Source organism: Triticum dicoccoides, chromosome 4A, assembly GCF_002162155.2.
Source record: "Triticum dicoccoides isolate Atlit2015 ecotype Zavitan chromosome 4A, WEW_v2.0, whole genome shotgun sequence".
NCBI lineage: Eukaryota > Viridiplantae > Streptophyta > Magnoliopsida > Poales > Poaceae > Triticum > Triticum dicoccoides.
In genome coordinates, this window is record NC_041386.1 from 106,589,367 (window position 1) to 106,600,694 (window position 11,328).

Consider the following 11,328-nt stretch of genomic DNA (forward strand, 5'->3'; position numbering starts at 1 on the left):
CCGGCAAGTTCAAACCAGACCTGCCTTCTCGCTATGACGGCACGGCCGACCCTATGGAGTTCCTCCAGCTCTACGAGATGGGCATCGAAGCTGCCAACGGAGACGAGAAGGTCATGGCGAACTGGTTTCCCATGGCGCTCAAGGACGGGGCCCGCACCTGGCTCCTGAACCTGGCTCCAGGCACAATCTCCTCCTGGGAAGAGATGTGCACCCGCTTCATCGCCAACTTCCAAGGTACTCGCGACCGGCCACCCGCCGTGAGCGACATGAGCCGCATCAAGCAACAACCCGGGGAGACCCTGCAGAAGTACATCCAGTGCTTCAACAACGCACGCCTCAAGATCCCCAAGGTGACTGAGGAGGCCATCATCTCAGCTTTCTCCGACAGAGTGCGCGACGTCAAGATGAAGGAGGAGCTGGCGATGCATGAAGACCTGTGCACTTCCTTGGAACTATTCAACTTGCCAAACAAGTGCGCCAGGGCTGAGGAGGGGCGTCTCTCCCTCCTCGAGCTGCCTGCCGCAGACCCAGAAGAGAAGAAGCTCAAGGCCAAGGATGTGAAGCGCAAGGGGGCTGCAGTGCTCGCGGCAGAACCAGACACCAAGCGGGGCAGAGATCAGCTCAAACCTCCCAAGGGCAGCCGGTACTGCGTGTACCATGACCTCCACACCCACAACACCAACGAATGCCAAGAACTCCGAGCCGTGCGTGAAGGAAGGATCGGCCGTCGCCCCGACCGCGGTGACCGGGGCTACGGTCGAGGAGGAGGAAGAAACGCAGGACACTGGGAAGACCGTGGGCCACGCCAAGGGTGGCGCGACCAACCTCGCGAGGATCGCTGGCAAGACCCGCCTCGCGAGAGAGGATGGAGGGATCAGCCTCGCGAGGGAGACTGGAGGGATCAGCCTCGCGAGGATCGCCCGCTAGGCAACGCAGGCCTCCCACCGCTGCCGCCGCAGCCAAGGAGAAACGATGACCGCCATCAGGACGAGGAGGCTGGGGGCTTCCAGGAGCCGCGCGCAATCGCCTGCATCCTGGGCGGAGCTCAACCCCCAGCCTCTCAGCGCATCTTCAAGCAGTTCGCCCGCGAAGTGAACGCAGTACTCCCCAGACTCGAAGGCGCACGCCCTCTCAGGTGGTCGGCGTGCGCCATCACGTTCAGCTCAGCAGATTAGCTCAAGTGTGCGGCAACAGCCGGAGTCCTCCCGATGCTTTGTTCCCCAATCATCAGCAACGTGGTGGTCACCAAGACCCTCATCGATGGCGGGGCAGGGCTCAACTCCTGTCCGTGGAGACGTTCAACAACCTGCAAGTGCCCTACAGCCAGCTTCAGCCAACCAAGCCCTTCTCCGGTATCACTGACGGCTCCACGGTCCCGATTGGGCAGGTCCGCCTCCCTGTCACCTTCGGGGCACGCGACAACTACCACACTGAGCTCATCGACTTCGACGTCGCTCACATTCGCCTGCCGTACAACGCCATCCTTGGGTACCCAGCGCTGGCCAAGTTCATGGCCGTAACTTACCACGGCTACAACGTCCTCAAGATGCCAGGAAGTGGCGGAGTCATCACGGTGCCCTGTGAAGAGAAGGACGCGGTGTGTTCCCTGGAACGAGCCTTTCAGGCCGCATCACTGGAAGACCCAGATCGCGGAAGCAGGAGGCTTCCCGAGACCGCCCCCAAGAAGAAGAAGACATCGTCCGGCCCGGCCCCTCTGGAGGCAGGCCCCTCAGGGCCCGCGCCTACCCAGGGGGAACCTCCTTCCATCGTATAGGAAAGTGCGCCCGGCGCCCTCCCCAGGCAGGGCTCGGGGGCTCTCCCCTGGAGGGCCACCGACCTAGCTAGGGTCACGAGGGAGGCGCTTGGGCACCACATGGAGGCGTGTTTTGAAGCACGTTTCCCTCAAGAAGGAGCAAGGCAAGGAGATCCAGACCCATAGGAGTTCGTCAGCAAGGCCATTCAGGAGCTACAGGAGTCAAGAGTCATGAGAGGCGCCCGCCGCCTACCAGCAGTGGCCCCCCATCCAGGCGAGGATGGTGGGCTGCGTGTCTGCATCGACATACCAAGGCTCAACTGAGTCGTCTCTCTGGAGCGCCTCTGGCCCTTGCGAGTGGGGCGCTGTGGAGGTCCACCCCACAGCTACGTTCGCATGCCTTACGGCTTGCCGAACGCGGCTGACGCGTACCAGCGCCTCATGAGGGGCATCACGGAGGCACGAGAGGCCAGGCGTTCCGTAGCCCTGGCAGAGATGGAGATGGCCCGCGAGGAGCCGCCAGTGCCTCCGGAGCCTCCCGAGGCCCCTGGGCCTGTGGGCTCGTGAGGATCGGCTCCCGCAGCCCCCCGAGCCTGCTACACCAACACCCCTTCGTCCTCAACATCATCAGGTGACATCTTTCGAGTTTTTACTTCCAGCTGGGAGCGCCCCCAGGGCTGCATTATTCCCAGGCCGCGTGGGTCCGTCCCTGTGGCGTGTATCCCTTTATTCCATGTTGTTAGCTTACCTTGTTGGGGGCGCCCCTCAGGCTGCGTGATCCCCAAGCCGCTCGGGCCAGGCCCAGTGGCATGTATCCCATTTGCGTTTATTTCTGATCATGTGTTAGACCCACCATGCTTGATTATTTGACGCCGGTCCACGGCACCTCTTCTCCTCCATGCCGACCACTTGCACGTTAAAGGGGGGGCACCTGAGCATCGCGACTCAGGGCTCTTACTGGCTCTCCAGCCCTCACCCTCTGGCCTTGTCCATGGCATCGCGACCTGGCATACCAGCGACGGCTGAGATCAGCTCGAGGGCCGAGACCCGAGGACGTAGAGTGCCAACATCTAACCAAATTTGCAGGGACACATCACAAGATAAGGCCCAGTGCCAGGCGCAACCCGCCTAGAGGTAGGGCCCCGTGAGTCCCGCACTGGCTCACGGGTGCCCAGATACACCTCGCCAGGCCCTACCGTGCCAGCCACGTGTCAGGGCGGGGCTGTACACGCCCCGGGGGCTCCTCCCGAAGGGGGGCCCCCTCCCACGTACCAGTGGAAGCACCATGCTCCGCGCTGGCTGACGACACTGCCGAGGAGCGGCTATGCCCGTACACATACGGTAGCACTATGCTCCGCGCTGGTGATAAACAATTGAGGGTGGCCCCCGGGCCGCATCAACCTCAGGGAGCCCAGAGCTCAGTGTCTAGCCTCATCGTAACGCCTCCCCTCGGGAGTGCCGCGCGAGGGGGCTGGGCACGGGGGCTGCGCCTGGGTCACACCCAGACGCACGCCGCCCGGCTAGGTCCCCCCGGGCCTGGTTCGTCGCGCGTCTCTCCCCGAGCGAAGCCAAGGTACGAAGGCCGTTTGAGCGTCAAGGGGGGCTCCTGAGCATTGCGACTCAGGAGCCTAACTGGTCACGTAGCCCCTCACTCTGTGGCCCCGTCCTGGTTTCTGGTCGGGACCATCCCTGGGTGAGGCACACGCGCGGTCGGGCCCTGCAGACGTAGAACGATGGATCCACCCGCATCACACCTCCCTACTTGCTGTTCGTCCACCAAGGGGGACTCCTGAGCATCGCGACTCAGGAGCCTAACTTGTCACGTCGCCCCTCACTCCTTGGTCCCATCCTGGTTTCCGGTCGGGACTATTGCTGGGTGAGGTACGCGCGGGGCCGGGCTCTGCCGGCGTAGAACGTAAGCAAGTAGGAAGGAAAAGCGCTAATTTCAAGGAATTCAAAAGCAAATATTACAATCCACACTGTTATTTTAATGCCAAACGCAAGTTTAAACGCCTCCCCGAGGCATGATACGTGTGCAGGAATTAAAAGCTGGACAGGAGCCATGACGGAGTCACTTGGCGGCGGGGGAGCAGCACGGAGCGGGTTCGCCTCACGGAGCAGCAGGGTCGGCAACGCCTTGCTCCGGCTTGGTGCTGAAGGCCCGGAACTTCCCCAGCAGAACCTCCGCGCGACCCTTCACGGCCTCGGCAGCGGCAGCGGCACGCTCACCGCTCACTGGCTCCAGCAGGCTGTCGAGGTCGACACCGGGATCACGAAGGTAGATGTGGGTGAGGACCAGCGTCAGTGCTGCAGAAGACAGGACACGCGCCTCGGCCTCGGCCGTGGGGCCAAGGCCAAGGGCGACATCTTTAAGAGCGTGAACCAGGAAGGGAAGCAGCTTGGTGGGACCGTCCTCGGCGCCAGCCAGCGGGCTCTCCAGGCCGTTGTCGTAAAGCGTCCTCAGTGAGGAGCGAGCCTTCGCCTCCAACTCCATGAAGGCCGCACGGTCCTCGGCAAGAACCAGGGCCTTGTCGTCCAGCTCGGCCTTCCTCGCCACCAACTCCTGCTCCAGCGCGCCTAGGCGGTCGCGGCGCTTCCTGAGCTTGGCCTCCCGGCCCTCGACGGCTGCCTCGCGAGCCTTCACGCCTTCTTCCTGCTCTTGGCGAAGGCGGACCTCTTCCGCGAGCCGATCCCGCAGGCCTTGCAGCTCGTCCTCTAGCGCCTTGCAGCGACCGCGGACGTCGACCACCTCCCCCAAGGCTACATCACGGGCATCCTTCACCTCCAGGACGGGTTGCTTCTCCTCGTCGCATGCCGTCGAGGCCTGGACCAGCGCCGCCCGAATCGAGGCGTCGGAGCGAACCCATCCAGAAGCCAGCTCCAAACGCCCGGCCACCAAGCGGGGGTCGCGCCAAGAAGATCCTGCCGCAGTCGGTCCAGCTCAGCAACAGCACGATCTAGAACGGCAGAAGGAGTCGGAGAGACAGCGGCCGGTGGAGTAGGAGGAGAAGGCGGCAGCGCAGCCGCAGCATCCTGAGGCGGAGTCTGCCGTGCCCCGATAGCTGTAGTGGCGGCGGCAGGCAAGAGCACCTCGGGAGCAATTTGGGCCGTGGGGGCTGAGCTCGCCCCAGCCGGCTCAGCCAGACCTCGCGAGGACGACCAGGCAGGAGAAGCCTGTGCGTCGCGGTCACCTTCCTTCGCGGGCGGAAGCGCCGCCACAGATGGAACCTCGGGAGCCCCCTTCGGCTTCTTTGCTGCGGGCGCCAACCTATCCAAAGATGCGGACGTCAAGCCTCAGAAGCAGAGCAAGAGATAAAGACAAGAATCGAATGCTTACGGGTCGTCGCCAGTGAGCTCAAGCGGCCTCCGGCCAAATTTGAAGCCTGAAAGCCGGCTGGAAGGGTCAACCTCGGGAAGCTTGGAGGCGGAAGGTGCGTCTGCGGTTCGCCCCGGGGCTGGGGAAGACCCGCGGGAGATCAGCCCGGTCATGTCCTTCTTCGGGATCGGGGGCGAGCTCCCGCCATCCTGCTCGTCATCGTCATTCGGAGAGAGGCGGAGAACGCAGGACCTGCGCCGGGGGAGGGGAGCCCTCGACTCTCCGTTAGTCGCCTCGGAGTCAGGCCCCTTTCCGCGCTCCCCTCCCTCTTCCTCTTTGTTGGACTCGCCGGAGGGCACGTCCATCGGTTCCTCGGGAGCTTCCAGGGGCACTGGCCCATCCCCGTTGAAGACGGGCATGGACTTCACCACCCGCTCCCAGTCGCTGCGGAGGAACAAGGGCGTAGGAGCGCCCTCCAGCCTCACCACATTGCCCCCGACCAGAGATTGGAGAACCGCAGCCAGGTCTCCGGCGGCCAAGGCTGCGGGGTTCGGACGGGGCCTCCACATTGGAAGTGAGTACTATCGAAGCGGAGCCAGCCGGTGCTCCAGGAACTCCCTCAGCAGCGACGCGCCGGTCAGCTTCGCCGCCGCCATGTCGGTCGGCCTCAGATCCGCGTCCATCTTCTCCAGCATCATCTTCGTGCGGGGATCCGTGAGCTCCGCTCGACCCCAGTCACTGGAGCTCATGGGCTGATCCGTGGGCAGGATCAGCCGAGGGTGGATGCGCCCAGCATCCACCAAGATCCACTTGCTCCTGAAGCCCTCAATCCTCTTCCCAGAGTTCGAGATGGCAATGGCGCCGCCGAACGCGACGAAGCTCGCGCACACGGAAGCAGTCCCACGAGAGGTCCGGAGGTAGAAGTAGTGGCGCAGCAAGGCCACTGAGGGCTGCACCCCAACATGCGCTTCGCAATAATAAGCAAAGATTGCCAGGAGAAGGACGGAGTTGGGATGGAGATGCAGAGCCTGTAGCTTGTAATGGTGGAGGGCAGAGAAGAAGAACTCGGAGAAGGGAGGCACCAGGCCAGCAACAATGGCACTTACGAAGAGCGGATAGAAGGTGCTCCTTTGACCCTCAGGGGTGGCGGAGCCGGCCTTGAACACCTTCTCCCCGTCCATGCCGTCGCCATCCGGCGCAACCGGGCGAGGCCCGCCTCCGACACGTTCGGCGAGTCCAGGGCAGACGAGTACCAAGCTGCGGTCGGGGGTTGACGAGGCGCCATGGCTCCCTAGGCCGCGCGGTTAGAGCAGATCTGGAAATCTCGAAGGAAGGAAGGAGAGGCACAAGAAAGGGGATCTGAGCAGCAACCGGAGAAAGCAAGAAGCAGGGCCTAGGCGGATGCCACTACTTTATCGACTCGCGTGGTTGCTGAGGCACCCACGTCCAGTCAACCGCCACGTGGCGCCCAAGGCCGCAGGCTGTTAGGGCCCGCGGCGCTTCGCTCTTGCCCTTCCGCCTCCCTGCACGGCCAAGTCCGGGCGTGCCTTGGGCCCGGGGGCTACTGTCGGCGTTCTGGGAACGGGGGTCCCCAGACTTGCCTGCCTGCGGCCTGCGGCGTGGCTCAAAGGGGGGCCCAGCACGGCCCATCTTCACCAACACAAACCCAAGACCCTCGCGAGGGGCCAAGCCTCGCGAGGCGGACGACGCGAAGCTTCCTCGGGCACGGCCTCGTCAGGCTGGCTCACGAGGAGGCGGAGAGATCAAGGCGGAGTACCTCACGAGGTGCCCATGACGCAAGCCATGACAACTCAGGGCGCCAGGCGGGTGCCAGCCCGCGCAGCGTCCTCCTTTCCTCTTTGGTGCAAAGGGGGCAAGCGCAGCCGTGGAGTACCGAGGCATCAGGCAAAGGTTGCCATTTCGGTGCAACGAGACCAAGACCAGGAGGACTACGAGATGGAGGTCACCGTGGATCCCAAGACGGCATCATCACCAGAGCTTTGCGCAGGCGAAGACTACTTTTGTCAGGATAGCTGATACTTGCTGTCCCCCTTCAAATTAGCCCGCCATTGTTGGCTCCCTTCCCGCTCAATATTTGGGGAGAGGACCAGGGCCTCTATAAATAGGACCAGCCACCCACACAGCAAGGGGGAAAAAGGGAGAGCAGAGAGAGAGAGAGAGAATGGTGGCTGAACTCCTCCCAGCAGTTCATCGCCTCAGCCAAGAATAGACCCTCGCGAGGCTGTTATTCCTTGTATTGTTCATCATCATCAGCCCAAGAGGCAATCCACACACTGGAGTAGGGTATTACACGACAACGGTGGCCTGAACCAGTATAAACCCTGTGTCTCTTGTGTTGTTCTTTCCTTAGTTTAGATCCTAGCACGGCGGAGTGGTGCAGGAAGGTAGGAGGCGAAATCTCCGCGTGCACCCCAGTGTTCGAACCTCAAGGGTCTGCCGGAACCCGAAATCCGACAGTTATATGTGGTGGCGTGTTCCTTATGATGTCTAGTTTGTATTGCTTCTGATTTTTGTTGAATTGCATCTGCGTAGCTTACAACTTATACCTGCGGCGATCACTTACCCATAAGACACATTTAACTTGGCAGTGTGATGTAGGTTGCATCTTGCATTGTCTTCTAGCTTGTACTGCTTCTAATTTCTTGAAATGGCACTTACGACGAGACACTTTTTACCCGATAGAGTGATATTGGTTGCATGTTCATATGGTGCCTAGCTTTCATTTCTTCTAATTTTGTTGAAATGCCTTGTGCTTACTGTTTTTCATACATATTCCATCCTCTTATCGTACGTCTGAATATGCAATGTTGTGTTTTTTGTATATATACCATCCTCCTATCCTACGCTTGCCTTACATCAAAGTAGTGTTCGTCTGTATCATGCATCAACCAATTATGCAGAGCTAATTTTATTCATCTTCTTTTGGTTTTGACTTCATAAGGCAATGTCAGAAAATAGGAAGGAAAAGAGTAAGTTAGGGGATGTTGGTGGTCCTTCGGACCGATGCAAACAGAGACTCTCTAGATTTTCCACTGTTACTGCTAATGAAGTTGAAGTCCCAAGTCTACATGATGAGTTCATCTCCCGTACTCCACCATCGCAGGTGCTTGCTCTAAGTTGATAGTGTGATAATTGGTTTCATGTTGCATATGTTGTCTAGCCTGTATTTCTTCTATTTTGATTAAATTGCACCTGCTGAGTTTATATGTTATGCATGTGCATATGACATGCCCTTCTGTGTCTAGAATACACTGCATCTATCAATCATACCATGTTCTTACATCAAAGTACTGTTGTTGTGTATCCCGCATCAGTCACTCATGATTGGATGCTTTTAGAATGGCAGTTTGATAGTGGTTGCATCTTGCATTGATTTCTATGTGGTACTGCTTCTAGTTTTTCAAAATGCCACTTATGACAAGACACTTTTAACTTGGCAGAGTGATATTGGTTGCATCTTTCATATGGTGTCTAGCTTGCATTACTTCTATTTTCTTGAAAATCCTTCTGCTTAGTTTACACATCGTAGATGTGAATATGTCACACGGTCCTGTTTTTCTTGCATATTCCATCCTCATACGGTTGTCTTACATCAAAGTATTGCTTGTATGTATCATGCATCAATGAGTTCTGAAGAGCGATTTTATTCTTTTGTGTTGTGGGTATGGCTTGACATGGCAAAGTCAAAAAAAATAGCAAGGAAAAGAATATACTAGCGAATCGTATTACTCGTCGGGTGAAACGGAAAAGGATCTGCCCTCGAGATTCTACTGGTACTTATAGTGCAGTAGAAGGTCCAAGTCCACCGGCTAAATCTACAAACGTAGTATCACCTGCTCCACCAGCTGCAGCATCTGCTTCAACTATACAAGCATCTCAACGAGTTACCCGTTCGTTTGCTCCGGAACTGGTCAGTTCACAAGCTGCCTTCACACCTAACACTACTTCCAAAGCATTGCGGACACAACATGTGTCGGTGGAAACGACACCTATGGGGTCACTGGGATCCCTTCTATGGTTGGCGAGCGTGAGGTTGTGCAAAGAGCGGGTCTGACAGGAAGCACATGGATCGTTTACCCAAGTTCAGGCCACGAAGATGCGTAATACCCTAGTCCTGCTTTAGTAGATGTATTTGAGTGTTCTTGTGTTCTTGAGCTAGCTACGGGGTGCAACTTTCCCAAAAGAGCCGAATCCCTCTCCTGGTCACCTCGAGCCTCCTTTTATAGGAAAAAGGGGTTGCCACAGTGGCACACAGGAGGTGAAAAGGTCTACAGTCAATAAGCCTATCCTCTGGGACCGTCGGACAAACGCATTTAATGCGCTGCTAACGTGCCCCCCTTGCTTTATCAGGGATGCTAGGGAAGCACGTCGCTGCCTCGCCTGGCCTCGACACGCGTCCGAGTTGATGAGGCATCGCGGCGCCATGTTGGATGGCTGCTGAGCTGGCGCAGTGGTGGAGCCTTCATGAAGGGTCGCGTGCCGCCACGCAGGTGCTTGCTGAGTTGGTGTAGAGGCCGCCCGTCGCCACGTAGGTGCCTGCCCAGCTGGTTGAGCTAGCAGCTGCTTGGGGACGGTGGTGGAGTCTTGGCTGGCGCAGGCCTGGCAGTGGCCCTGTTGATGCCCTCGGCAAGGGTCTTGTTGGCGGCCCAGCAAGGGTATTGTCGTGGCGTTGCAGTCATCCCCGGCAACGGTCTTACTGGGGGTCTTGTGGATTCCCTCGGCTAGGATCTTGCCGAGGGTCGCCGTCTTCTGGTCCTCACCTGATCTCATATGTTTATGATCTTGATGAAGATTTGCATGCCACCACAAAGGCGCCTCCCAAGCCTTGGTTCCAATGTAGTTGGTTGGGTTGGAGCCTGCGGGCTCAAGGGTGGCTCGCTCTGCTGGTGTTGGGCAAGTTGCCCTGGCAAGGCTCTTGCCAGGGCCGCGAAGGTCGTCCCAGCAAGGGTCTTGCCGGGGAGTCCACCTTGCCCCTTTGTTCTTCAGTGTTTCTGACCTTGGCGTTGCTTTGTTTGCCTTATGCTTCGGCTTCTCTCCAGCTTCCCTCCTCTGCCCTACTAAGTGTTGCTGTGGCGCGCGGCTCTGACTGCCCGTGCACAAGTAAAGGGGTCAAAAGAAGAGCCCCTACTTTTGTACACCGACAGGAGCCCCCGGGCCTGGGCCACACATAAGTGTGCGATGTTGTTGGGCTAGGCCCAGAACGGTGCGCGGGCTGGTGGGGCCGATTTTACCGCAGTAACGTCTCGTCCGCTGCGCTTCCCCACGACCTGCGTTGAACTGTAACGACCAAACCTCGAAGGATTTGAGTCTCTGTGCTTACTGTGCTAGTCCCTGGATCGAACTCGCTAGCACACACAGTATAGATGAATACCAGAATAGCAAGTGCATCATTTATTACATCGTATGATCCAGAATATATAAAATAAAACAATCTGCATAGCACTTGGCTAGCTTTATTCAATCAAACAGCGGAAAGTAGCAGAAAATAATGATGAGTCCCATCATAGCCCACTGGTGATGCTGAGTGCAGACTCGCGACCCTAACGGTACCTTACTCTTCATCAGAATATCCTGCAACATGAGACGTTGCAGCCATATAGGTCAATAAATGGAATGTATTGGCAAGTTACACAGGAGTAATAATAAAGCAGACCTACATGTATATGCATAGTACAACAAAGGAAGGCTTGGGGGTTTATTTTGCAGAAAGCTGATTTTATCCTAATAACTACCTAATAGTCAATTTTATTATTTAGTTCTTTTATTACTACAATTAAATGCACAAGGTTGAGTTGGCAAAATCAACTCCAACCTACCCCTTATTAAGTTGCTCAACAAATTTATTAAGTGTCACATTTGTCAAGATCATCCAACAACTGTAATGGCATAGTGGCTCAAAGTTGCCCATAACTGGGGGCACAGCTAATCATGACTAGTTTTAATACTCTGCAGAGTTTAGTACGCTTTACCCACTGGACCCAACCCGAAGATTGAGACGAAGTCTTTCAGAAGCAGTCCCCTAGTCCCAACAAGAGGCCCATCCCAACTATTATATCTACATCTGCTGGCACATCCGGGTAAGGGTCCCACAACTGATCAACTAAGCCAGAGCCCATTTAGCCAGTGGTCGCACATGGAAGCTACTAGTCACTAAGTCTGTCTGATCCTTTTGAGCCTGGGCGGCCATCCACTTACATTCAGAGGGTATAAAGCATGATGTTCTTGAAACCACCCTAGC